Below are 11,712 nucleotides of genomic sequence, written 5' to 3' on the forward strand. Positions count from 1 at the left end.
GTGTGCATGACGTCAGAGCAAGTCGGGATCAAGTCGGACACAAATCTAACCGGCATGCATTGGGCGGCGATCGCTGGTGATCGATTCTGCGCAGACCTGGCTCATCTCGAATGAGCCTATTGTTTTTCCAACTGCCAGCGTTCACATGGTCGGGATGCGTGTTCTTCTTCTTCTTCTGTTATATTGGCGTTTGGCATAACAACTTGTTGCATGACTGCCACCAACTGTTGGGCAACTGTTGGGCGTAGCCTAGAGCATCCAGGTGCGTGAAAACATGGAGGCCACAATAACAAAAGATTTGCTGCTGTTTTCTTATGCAGTTTATTGTCATTGAAATATTTTAAGTGAACCAAAGTCGCCTATATCAAACGTTAGTTGTCAACAACGCGTCACCAACTGGGAAACTCTGTTAGCAAAATCTAGCCCCATTTTCAAACCTCTGATTCCCACATGAAGTGACGTGAATGATGACGTTTTCACTGGGAAGAAATGTTTTTCCGATGCCCATGAACGCACGATGAGACAAGAGGTGAGAAAACAAAACAGGAAGTAAAGACTTAAAATCAGAAACATATCTTAAGTCAACAACCCGGGGGGTGACATTCTTTATCAGTTGTTCCTGATTAACTCTGACTCTAAATAGCTCGTAACTAATAACTAACTTATTTTTGTCTCAATTGAAGAAGTGTATCATACTGAGGTAATACCATGCAGAGATGCATCATAATTGCATTCCCATTAGTAAGTTAGGCAACATATTCAGTTTATATATGTGGTGATATTGACACCCATATATCATGTTACTAGCTAACACAGCTTAGTTTGTGTATTTGTTCTGTCTTTATATATGCAAAGCGGTCCCTTGTAAGGCGCTAAATCCTAGCTGTTAATATTATTATTAGATGTATGGTTAAGATTTGCCTTGAAACCCAACGGTGGAGTCTGGATCAACAGACCTAGGCTACTTTCCAGGATAGGATAAAGCCTGACATCAGACTCTCTGTGTGTTGCCGTTCTCAAACTCCCTTTGCTATGGGAAATAACAACAAGCTTCGAGCTAGCAAGCTACACACTGAAAAAAGTGTTACAGACAATTTGGATCGTGCCATAAGGCAGGCCTTGCTTGGTTCTTATGGTGAATGTGTTTACGGCATTTACTAACTGGAACATTTAACCATGTATCCAGCTAATTTAAATAGCTCACTTTAGTGTATTGTGTGAACAGTTAACTTCATTTAGTATCGTTTGTTGCGTTTTACTTTGCGGGTTGCAAATGTTCCACCAGAACAAGTTCCTTCTAGAGACTATTTTGCAGAGCTTATCGGCGCCTAAAACGATTGTGATTGGTTTAAAGATGGAGGAGTTTTTTTCTCCTATCCTGAATGTACATGTGGTGGAGCCAGACCTTACTCCGCAGCGCTGTGGAGAAAGGTCTGGCAATGCGAGAGTATGAGACTACTATTTTATACTGTTTTATGTCTTGTCATATCATGGAATTGTGTCTTCTCAACCATAAAAAACTTTTTTTTTTCAGCTTGAAAGTGCATTCCGGATCTTAGAAACAGTAGTTTGACAAATATGTTAATATGTCAATTTACTGTAATCTGATTAAACTCCATATGTAAAGGAAGACCGTGGCATGTGTTTGAAAGCTCTGGAAAATTCCATTGAGTGGACCTGAAGTTATTTTATTTTTCATCAAACAATTTTTTTCACTGAGTGGTATTAAAATGCTCATGTTATGCTTTTTGACTTTTTCCCTTACCTTTATTGTGTTATATATCTTTTTTGTGCATGTTATAGGTTTACAAAGTGAAAAAGCCCAAAGTCCACCCCAAAGGGACTTACCATCTCCAACAGAAACCACTGTTCACAAACTGCTCCAAACAGCTCTATTGTAGTCCAGCCTTTACTTCAGAGACAAACGTGGTCACTTTGTAACACACGTTATAATGCTTGCCTAGCTGCTAGCATGGAACACCCTCATACTCTGCTTCTGACTGGCTAGTTGTCCTTACCTAGCAACTGCACATGTGTGACTCCCAACAAAAATGGAACAGAAGTGCGATGCCTCACTCTGTAGCTAAAACAGAGAGCTCAACACACAGGGTGAAAAGAGGAGCTGCAGCAATGTGCAGTACAACAAAAATATGGTGTTTTTTGAAAATTGAACCATGTAAACCTATTCTGATACAACCTACAACCTCTAAATAAATAAAACCTGAAAATGAGCATAATATGAGCACTTTAAGCTCTTCAGGATAAAAGGGGCTTTACAGAGGTTTTCTTGTTATTTGTTGCTGATTCTGATTTCCATTGAAGTCAGAGTTAATCATTGATGTGTATTGAATAGGATTCCAGGCAGGATTTTTGTCCTCTAGTGTTCTTGAGCAGACAAGGATTCCTGGCAGCTGCCTTGTAGCTGTTGAACTCTGCAGGTGGAGTGGAATACCCCCCACCCCCCACACACACACTCCTTCCTTTTCCTTGCTTTCCCTCTGTTTATCGATGCAGACAGCAGGAGACATCGCTGCTTTCCCTCTCTTTCCCACTGTGCCATTGATCGGTATTTAGATCCTCTTCTCAAATACAGCACATTACTGGCAAACTGACCACATGTCCAGATGTAAGTTAAACCTCAGTTAAACCAGGGCCCTGTACTACGAAGCAGGATTTGGGGTTAGCGAGGTAACTTCAAGATTAACCCAGGGTTTTCAGTCTGAACAGCTGAAACATGTTCATTTTGTCACGAGAAATAAAAGTAATCAAGAGAGCAAGTACCTGAGTTTTCTTTCCCCTTTTGTAAGTGCATCCCATACACTGTTTAATTTGGAGAGGTGCATGCTGCTATACTTTCCATTATACAGTGATTTTATATTTATAATTATATTAATTGAGGCATTCACCTAGTGTCAGCTATCTTTCCTGCATTTGGCAGCTGTAAATTTGTTGCTTTTCGCCTGGATTATGTGTTTAACTTCTCTGTATTTGTCTAATATTATCAACAAGTCCTCAAACCCATACAGCGATATAGGTCGTTTGTTTCTACCTTCTAATACGACCCACAGGAGCCTTTCATAAATTAGCGCCCCTAGCAGTGGCAGGAAAAACGACCCACAGGAGCGTTTTCCGTTCTCATATCTAAACCAGAGAACAAAATGGTCGCGGTTTTGAACACGTCATTAACGTTGTAAAACCGTCGCAGTTTGGTTATGTTTAGGCACAAAAACTACTTGGTTATGTTTAGAAAAACATCATGGTTTTGGTTAAATGCCGCCCCTTTATTTCTAACGTGACAGCTGCTCATTCTACAGCTCTGACACTTTAAACTTGATGCAGCAGATTTAAACGTTATACTCAAGAAGTGCATTTAGGTTTGACACTGTTCCATTTTGCTCATAGATTGAATACTGACTATAGAGGGATGCTGTTTCCAAAAGGAGTTGAAAGGTTGGTGAAAGGCACTTTTTAGGCGATTTCAAGCCGAAGCTCGGAACAAAAACTGGTCCGGACCAGGTTAGCCGTGTAGCATAAGTTGCCACGGCGATCTAGCCAGGTAAAAAGAGAGCCACCTTCATGACACTGAAAACCCTGGCTTTTTCGTAGTACACCCATCAGGTCTGCAGCAGGTTTCAGTTTAACCTTAGACACAGTGACCTCTCAAACCGTTCTCAATCCCAACTCCTCAAACACTGGCGCTTGGTCAGTGGCTCTCAGCATCACACACCGACGCACAAATCACCCTTTAGCATCTGTATGGAACGCACCGGGCATAGCAGCAGCTCCACTGTAAGATGATGCGGTATTAAGAGCGGCAACGGTAGCGAATATGAAAGACCAAAAATCTGTGTAAGGAAGATAGGATTGGGTCAAACAACACAGACTTTCACCCAGGAGACTGGGGTTGAAGTCCTGTTCTTGTCCCGCTTGTCAGTGAAACGTACATTTTGTAACCCCACCCACGATCTTTTTCTAAACCAAATTGTCCCGTTCTTGTGCCACATGCCAGTTAAAAACGTACGTCCCGACCCAGAGCGTAAAAAAATTACGCCAAGAGTCCGGACCAAGCTCGACTAAAACTAACGTCAAAGGGCTAGATTCTAAAGGAGAATTTTTGCGTCAGTAACAAACACCAAAGGCACCTGACCAAGCGTCACTTTTTGACGCACTGGGAGAGAGAATGTGTGTTGGACCTCTACTGGAGCTTCTGGGATTGCTACAGCCACTGGGTTCAGGATACACCACAGATGCTAAACCGCAGCTTCTGAGGACACAGCAATGGGGTTGAAGTGATGTGATATTAACCCAGGCAATTCAGGGTTTCAACCCATCGTTAAGCTTAAACTGCAGCTAAGCTGATGTAGGGCTGGATCCGCATATTCGAATATTCGTTCGATGGGTAGGTATTTGATTTTCAATTTTGGGTTTCAAATATTAGTTTTTTTGAAAAAAACATGCATTTAGGCTGAAATTCACCGTGGTGTTTTGTAGGGATTGAGCTGCTAGCTAAATGTCCGCTACAAGTAAGCAGTCTGATGTTTGTAGAGGTCTGTATGGTTATACTGTAACAGCCTGGTGTCGTTGTCAGGCGATTTGATAAAGGTAGAGATAGTAACATTACGGCCATGCCTAATGCCAATACAGTGAGGCTCTGGCTGGCTGGCTGGCTGGCTGAGCATTCATTCACTCACACTGCGTCGGTCGTCACTCGTCAGACAGTCTGGCATGTTACATGTTATGTTACATGTCATTTAGCTGACGCTTTTATCCAAAGCGACTTCCAATTAAGTGCTTTTAACCTTGGTACAAACTCTGGACAGCAAGAAGTAAGTGCAAGTGCATTAGCTTTAAATAAGCCAAACTACAAAGAACAATATGAAAGTGCAGCTGTTATTTTTTTTGTTATTTTTTCTTCATCATCATCCAAGGTGCAGTCAGAAGAGATGTCCAGATGACCATTTAGGAGCCAGGACAGCAGTCGGGATTTCGTTGAGTGATTAGTTGTCCCTCGCGGTGAACAAGCAGGTTGGCTGATGCAGAGCATAATGCAGGTCTTTCTGTTTGATTTGAATGCCTGCAGCAAAAAGGTAAGTCTGATTCGACTTTTGGAGAAAAGCTAGTTAGTTGGTATCGCTGCTACAAAGAAGTTTGAAACACTATGAATGTAAAAAACGAAACACAAGCACTGAACTGCCCAGTAGTTTGTGTAACAACAGGTGACTGTTTCCTGCAACAACAAAGCAGTCACTTTATCTCTCGTTTGTCTCTTTTCTTTCTGTCTTTTTCCGTGAAATAAAGCTGCCTTCAGGTGCGGTCGGAAATGTTAGTTTCCCCTGCCGCTGTTGGCGCCACCGAAACTTTGAATATTCCCTGTCGAAAAGCACCGAAGCTTCGAAGCTCAAAAAACGGTATTCGGCCCATCAGCCCTAAGCTGATGACAGAGCAACTGCCCCACAATGTTCACATAAATTATATCAACAGCACACAGGCAGTATTTAAATCGTTGTGCTCATTTCAAAATGCTATATGAGACTGTTGAAAGGGTTAATAAACCCACCATCTCTTATTTCATTTTGACAGATGGCGGCAGTTGTTGTGACTCTTGTGCACAGCCTTCGCGTAATGGAGAAGTCATTACAACAATAATTCCAAACGAGGCTTTTAGCTACAGTTAAATTACAGTAAAAGTGCTGTAAGTGGGCTGAAAGTGTCCCTGTGTAAATGCAACTGGAGACAAGGGCTGCTTCATTTAGTTAAAGCACATGTCAAAATGCAATTTGCACAGACAGATAGTGGATCAAAATAAACAGGAATGGGTTGTGGAGACAAGACACAATCAATGACCCTGAATGAAAGAGCAAACATGACAAAGACATTACAACAAAAGCAAGAAGATGAAAAGAAGTGGTAATGAGATAGCAGCGGGCAGTTGAGACAGCAGTGATTATGGTTTTCAGTGGGATGAGTGGGATACAAACGGCGGCAGGGTCGTCCAAGTCCAGTAGCAGAGGTTTCCTAACCTTTTTACATTATGAGCCCTAAATAAGCAATTACTTGCAGTCATTTACTTGCAATAAGTTGTTAAGCCAGTCCAACAGAAAGTGTTTTTGCTTTATCAGTTGTGTCATTTGAATAGTTTATCTAGGCCTGGAAGAGATGAAACTATACACTGTCTGTAGTTTGCAAAAACAGTCAGGAAAAGAGGCAAAATAATCACCTCATGTGTTGATCTTTGGGGTAAATGTGTTTGCGATCAATAGGCTTTCAGAATCAGTGACTTTGTTTCGGGGAAATAGAGATATGATACAACTGAAATTCAGTGCAGGAGAAGTGCACTTTTTTCCTCTTACAAATTGATAAAACATCTGCCAATTCGCAAAAAAGCAAAGAATCAATTATATTCTGAAATATATATATTATTTTGTGGAAAATATTTGTTAATGTCAGGACCCTAAAAATGTATCCTGTGACCCCTTGCAAGGGTCTTAAGCCAAAGGTTGGGAACCATTGCACTCCTGACGTGTATTAAAGGGTAACTACCGTTTTGTTCAACCTGGACCCTATTCTCCTATGTTTTTGTGTCTAAGTGACTGATGGGAACGACAATCTTTGACATTGGTCTGGTATTGAGCAAGATCGTTGCAGTTGGTAGCGACGGAACAAGCTACAATGTAAGTTAATAGGGCAAAAAAAAACTGTTTCACCACTGACAAGCTCAGATTAACAATCTAAGTGTCTGACAACATTATGGGAAGGATTTCTAAGGAGGTTGTCCTTTCTGTTAAAGAGTAAGATCCTTTTTTTAAACATAAAAACATCCGCGAAATTGCGTTCGCTAATCCCACCAGACTCCATGTAAATAAACAGTAATTTTAGCATCGTAAAATACACTTCATTCAAAGTCGACAGAAACAAAATAAAACTATGAAAAGCAGTTTTGGGTCGTCCTTTCACTTTTTCAACCATCACAACTCTAGTTTTGGTTGAAATAAACACAAGTTTACCAATTTACATGCAAAAATATGTTGGCTCTATACACGCTAAAAGTATTACTTTTTTAAATGGAGTCTGGTGTGTTTAGCGCTAGCGACTTCAGAGCTGTTTCTGGTTAAACAGAAAAAAGGGGTTTTAAAGGTAATCTCTGAAGGGATCCTTTCCATAATGTTGTCAGACACTTAGAATATTAATCTGAGCCTGTCAGCAGCAAAACAAGCACTTTTGTGAAGGTAAATACAAGCTGGACAATTGTCCTATTAACTTACATTGTAGCTAGTTTCGCCGCTGCCGACTGCAGCGATCTCACTTAATACTGGACCAATGTCAAAGATTGTTTTCCAGGTTGAAAAAAACAGTAGTTACCCTTTCATCTGCAGCTGAAAATGATGCCAGACAAAAACGTGTTCCTCTTCTTCTTCTCTCCTCTCTGAGTTTGATACAATCAAAAAAACTATGTACAGTGCTACTACAGTGCCTATGTGTATTAGGAAAACATTGAGACCTTTTTAAAGATGAAACTACATTTTTGTGAGGTGTTTTTCAAGATTTCAGTATAAACCAATGTGCTTTGGGTAGGTAAGTCAGAGACATCTTTTCGGTTGCACATTGCTATTGTCATTGTACCTTTTACATTTTTAGAAACCTCATTACGGACATTGGGAAGATTTCAAACTTTAACAAATGTTTATTTTGAGATTGGAACAGTCTCAAGTTCCATCTAGCACTTTTTCTTTTGATCGTACAACTCGATCTTCCTTGGCAAATGGAGTTTGCTTGACTTCATTTTCAGAAATGCCATGTAGAAGATTGGGAAGATGCGACTTGTATTTTATGAAGGTTACAATGCATATTGTGCTCATTTGTGTGGTGCAATTAGATTCTAAAAATAGATAATCTGAATTGATCTTGGGCTCCATTGTTGGAATCAGTAGTCATGTTTCTATCTAATTGTCAAGTGAATTTTAAGCAAACTTTTAAAATGTCGCAAAAAAGCAAAAAAAAAAGAAAATGCGAATTAGAAGCGTTTCCATCAACTGGTTCAGAGTGAATAAATTAGACTACGCAAAGCGTAGTTTCGTCACAAGTTGACGTTACGCATGGTTGTAGATTGCAAACCGGCTTGCTAAATCAAAGAGTTTAGAAGTTCTTTGGCTAAATGGAGAGAGGTAGTCTTGTACTAGTTGGCCACCTGTGCAGAATACAGGGTTGCGGCAGAGACATTTGGTGTCAGCGAGACAATCGTTCACCGCTGTGTATACAGTGTGGAGGGCCTTACGATTCAAGCTGTTGAACCAATTCGCCAAGATAACCGACGTGGCTGAGACACCGCAACTCCACTACGCACCTTGTGCCACAAGTGTACGGGGCACTGGATGGGACCCACTTCCCCCATCCGATGGATACCGGGACTATAGTCATGTGAGTTACATGTTTGCTATGTCACAACTTATTCGGTAAAGCTGTTTCCATCTCCCATTTTCCACATTAACTTTTTCGAAAAAGGCAAAAACCACCTCAAGCGAGTATAAAAACTTTTTTGCAAATTTGAGGAAGTCTTTTCGAATTTTGCCGTTTCCATCAACATTTTCTAATAAGAAACTTCAAAATGTGCATAAAAATACGTTCATGGAAACCCTACTACTGTCAGCTTTGCAGTAAACCCCTGAGTCTGTATTAGGACTGCAGTTCCTTTTGATCATACCCTGAAGTACATATTAAAGCTAGACCCTTCTTTCCCTAAAACCACAATCTTCTTTATCACCTGAACACGTGTCACTTCATTTTTTTTTAATTTTCTTCCACCTGTTTCTTGTACTTTCAGTTCAGGTATACGCAGTGCAGGGATTTAAAGGGTAATTTGGTTTTGTTCAACTGGGATTTTCCAATGTTTTTTTTGTAAGTGACTGATGGGAACAAAAATCTTTGAAACTGGTGCGGTATTAAGTGAGAATGCTGTAAGCAGCACCCGCAGACCGGGCTGCAATGTAACCCTATACAGCAAATGTGCATCGTCAATTTTGTCCACTAAAAGTGCTGTTTTTTCCACTGACAGGCTCAGATTATTATTATGTATAAGAGTCTGACAACATTATGGAATGGATCCCTAAAGAGGTGTTTAACCAGAAACAACTATGAGAGCGCTAGTGCTAAACCCACCAGACTCCATTTAAAAACACAATAGTTTTAACCTGTAAAGAGCCAGCATATTGTCACATGTACATGGTAAACTATATATTTATTTTAACAAAAAACTAGAGTTGTGATTGTTGGAAAACTGGGAAGACGAACCAAAACGGTTTTTCATAAATGTATTTTGCTTCTGTCGACTTTGAATGAAATAATTTTTACGATGCTAAAATTACTGTTTATTTAGATGGAGTCTAGGGTCTTTAGCGAACACAATTTCACAGATGTTTTTATGTTTAAAAAAGGATCTTACTCTTTAACAGAAATGTTGACCTCCTTAGAAATACTTTCCATAATGTTGTCAGACACTAAGAATAATAATCTGAGCCTGTCAATGGCAAAATGAGCACTTTTGTGAACCTAAATTGCCCCATAACTTACATTGTAGCTTGATTCGCTGACTGCTGAAAGCAGCAGCCTTGCTTGATACCAGACCAATTTTAAAGATTCTTGTTCCCATCAGTCACTTAGACACAAAAACATAGGAAAATAGAGTCCAGGTTGAAAATAACCGAAGTTACCCTTTAAAGACACCCACCTTTCCCACCCTTGAACTTTTGGGATTTTGCGCTGGATAAGAATAGCAAAGTGCGTGCATCGTTACCTTTCTAATTCACCTTTTAAAAGTCACTTTAATAGACTTCCATTTACAGGATGTAATTATCTTTTAGTCATTATCCTTCATCTCCCATTGGTTTGCAATTACCTTTTTCTCACAGAACTTAACAATAACAACAACACAGCTGATGAAGATCAAACAGAATGACTTGTGGAAATGGAAAACATAATATGTAAATGCTGGAAACTCACAAAACCAGCAGCTATACTCTCTTCGGGAGAAATACAAGCTACTCTTCCTGTTCTCAGTTGCCACACTAGAGCGCCGTACATCAGATGATTTGCATTTTAATTCCCACAGCTTGTCACTAGAAAATAGGGAAGGATTTCCCAGTTTCACCACTTGACAGCTTTTGTTCTCTGTGCTTTTACAGCAACCTGACAACGTTATGGTGAAGATGCATGGCCCTGATCCTCTCTTACTCGGTTGCAATCTATCAAAGGTGAAGTGGATAGAGTTCAGTTTGTCATCCAGTTTCTATTGATCTGCCGTCTTCAGTATGGAGTCGAATGGCTGTCAGGGTATCAGTGTCTGTGACCTTTTGACATACTGGCCTCAATGGAAAATGAAACTAACAAACAAAAACAAAAAACAAACAAGACTAATTGTTCGGTCGCCATAGCTAATCTTGTTACTCCCACAATGACTCAGGTGACTCACTGAATGATGGACAGATGATGTAATTGTTATTGGTTTATAATGCTGGAGGAGGATTACAGCTTCTAATAAATGTTTGTTAGCTTGTACTGTCATTTCACACACTGAACAAAGACATTTGCTTTGTTTAATGTTTTGAATTAGCATACCATAGGCTACAACTCTGGATTCAATTTCAATTTGAGAGAATAAAAAAATAAATATTTAGGGTTTCCTGCAGTGTTTTATAATATAAAAGTACTTTCACAGTAATGTAAAAATAAATTACACTTTTTTATAGAATGTATTTTTAGGCTCATTGAGCTCCAGGGCAAACAAGCATCATCACACAGCAGTGGGTGATTGATCGATCACATTGTTCATTCTATTCTAAGTAATCAATCAGCAGTGGTGGAAGTATTGACATTTTTGGTTTAAGCTAAATTTAGAATTGGCATTTACTTTGTGATTTGGCACCCTTACAGTTTCAGAGTGCAATTCACTTCTACACCGCTGTCGTGAATATGGAAGTTATTCTCGCATTGCCAGACCTTCCTCCACAGCGCTGCGGAGGAGGGTCTGGCTAGTCCACACAGCATTCTGGAATGGGAGAGCAACGTGCTCTGGTTTATTGCCATTTCTTTAAATCAGTTACAATCGTCATGGGTGGCGCTAAGCACCGGACGGAGCCCCGGTGCCTCTGCAAAATAGCCTCAGGAAGGAACTTGTTTTAGTGGAACGTGTGCGTTCAAAAGTTGTTTTTGTCGTGCAACAGAAAACTCAGATTGGACAGATAGTCTAGCTAGCTGTCTGGATTTACCCTGCAGAGATCTGAGGAACAGTTAACCATAGTCCTCATAAATCCACTGGCGTTTTAAATTCCAACACAAAGAAAACAGAAGGTAACGGACATTTGGCCGAAAAGGACATCCGGCAGAATTTCCGGCAGCAACGGATCAATCCCGGAAGTGGAACGTCGTGGAAATAGACTGTTACGATTGTTACGATGATAACATTACTCATGATCAAAATCTAGCGGGTCGACAACTTTGCTAACACAGCCAAATATCAAGCAAGTGCAACAACACAGGCAACGCATTCTCATAAAATAAAATCGTAAGAAATTACGGCACCGGTCACGTGACGATTGGTAACATGAAAGTTAAGTTTAGTGATCTTTACAGTTAAATTTGCCAAGAAAAGGTAACTGTGAGCTGAGTACAGGGAACCGTGAGGCGACCATCATTTCAGCAGCCGTTGCAGTTAAGTTTAGC

This window comes from Sander lucioperca, chromosome 18 (assembly GCF_008315115.2).
Source record: "Sander lucioperca isolate FBNREF2018 chromosome 18, SLUC_FBN_1.2, whole genome shotgun sequence".
NCBI classification, from domain to species: Eukaryota; Metazoa; Chordata; class Actinopteri; order Perciformes; family Percidae; genus Sander; species Sander lucioperca.